The sequence below is a fragment of the Triticum dicoccoides genome, chromosome 2A, assembly GCF_002162155.2.
Source record: "Triticum dicoccoides isolate Atlit2015 ecotype Zavitan chromosome 2A, WEW_v2.0, whole genome shotgun sequence".
Taxonomy (NCBI): domain Eukaryota; kingdom Viridiplantae; phylum Streptophyta; class Magnoliopsida; order Poales; family Poaceae; genus Triticum; species Triticum dicoccoides.
Window position 1 is genome coordinate 151356999 of NC_041382.1, and position 2272 is coordinate 151359270.

Consider the following 2272-nt stretch of genomic DNA (forward strand, 5'->3'; position numbering starts at 1 on the left):
GTGAGTTTTAGTGTTTATTCATTTTTCCTATCCCCTGTTTCTTTTAACCTTTAATCTATTTTATTTTTATAATTTATAAAGTGTATCCCTAAAGTAGTGTTACAACATAATCCAATGCCACAAAAAGTTTTACCCCAAACAAAATAGTTTAGTATTTTATAAATACAAAAGGCATTTAATTAATGGGTTTAGCTATTGTTTTAATTAGTTTAGTGCACTAAATCTTTTTACAAAAAAATGTGGTTCCTCCACCACTATGACTTAGGATTTATTTGTCCCATTTTGAACATTTTAGTTTTAACGTTTGAAAACTTTTGATGTTTGCCTTTATTTAAATTTGAATTTGGACATGATTTGAACCTATGCAAGTTTAGCAACAGTAATACCACTGACGTGGTAACATTTAGCAGACGGTTACTGTAGCTTAACTATCCGGGTGTTACAATTCTCCTCCACTACAAGAAATCTCGTCCCGTGATTTAGGAGGGGAAGTGAGGGGGAAAGATCTGGTTACGAAATTATAACGAATCTTCTCGGTCTTGATTGCCCTTCTTGAATAGGCCGATCCATTACTTTGATGTCTTCCTTTCTCTGCTTCAGGTCAACATGATGTAGTACACATCCTTTCTTCAGGAACTCCGTCATACTTACGAAAGAATAAGGGGGTATACCAGAAGAATGGACCTCTGCAAGGTAGACTATCTAGTAGATATCATCGAGGAAGGTGGCAGAGAGTAACTCTCGAATTGAAACTTAAGAAAATATCATGAGCAAAGTAAGGAGGTGTCATGGGAAGTTTCAAGCAGGTAGGCAGTCGTTCGTTGCCTGAAACAAAGTGTGAAAGGGGTCTAGATCAACGATAATAAGCATTGCGTCTGATAATAGAATAGATCATCTATAGGACGGTGACTCATGAATTACATGTGAAGTTAAGTGCAAAGGATACTTCAAAATCAAGGATGTACAAGAGAGTCAGGTTTCGATCCTGGGACCTGTGGGTTATGGGCCCACCATGTGGGTTAAAAGTAGAAAGGGCGCTAGCATATGCACAGTCATGATAGCAAGGTAGGTCAGAGGATAGCCTGTCAGTTATGTTGGCAAGAACGTTGGTACCAAGGGCGAGGGACGAAGAGAACCATTTTCCTGCTCGTTAAGATGAGGCGGACCAATAGACAAAGTTCTCGTCCATCGGCGGCTACGAGAATGTCATCAACAATAGTAACAGGGTCTTACTGACAGAGTGATACAACGAGGTGTTTACATAAACAGGGAAATATTACTGCTTATATAATATAGATCACAATAAGGTTTAAACAAACCAATGGAAAGGAAAATGTAATTGTCATATTAAATAGAACAATGGAAAGGAAAATGTGTTTAAACACAACTGTAAGGAGTATTCCCTTCCCAAGGACAAGTAGAGGATGATATCCATGACAGGATAGTAAGTAGATAACCAATTAGGTAAAGGCGTGAGGGAATTCATGATGTTACACGTACAACGGTGTTTGGATAAATGAACATAGAAACATTTAACATTATGCTTCCAATGTTCTTGTGGGAGACCGGATTACCACAGACATGCTTCGAGATAGCATTGACGTGGTTTCAAGCAAAGGTCAGACTTTGGATACACCAAGGATCCATCGGAAACAATTTAGAAAATAAGTCATACAATTTTAGTAGGGAAAAGAGGAGGGTGTGGCCGACGGGCTCAGTAGCAATCCATCGACATGTCAAAAAGGATGTATTTGCGAAATTATATGAACAAGTTTGTGTTGGGGAAGGCAAGAATGTTGTGATGATAACATAAATCATCAAGGTTGAGGATTGTATTTATCACCATGAATTCGATTGATATCCTGGAAAGCTCATAATGTCGATGATGATTACGACACATTTGTCGAAGGATTTCATGAAGATGTCACCGCGCAGAAAAGGAAGGAAGAAGTGAAAGGCTATGAGAACCAAGGATTCGACACAAGCTCAAAGTCAAGCTTGTTGTTCGAGGTGAAATGATAAGATGAGGAAGATCGACGTAAGCTTAGCTCATCGTCGAAAGTTGCTCCGGGCATAAGGACCAGGTAGCCCAGTTAAAATTAGCTTGATAATGATATAGCCGATCAGGCTAGGAATGATGTGATGGAGTATCATTCCAATGAGAATTCACAAGAGGTAGTGCAATGACACAATATCCTCGAGACAACAGGGGGCAATACTCGAGGTAGATCAAAATAGAGGTTTGACAGATGAAATGATATGCAGAAGACAA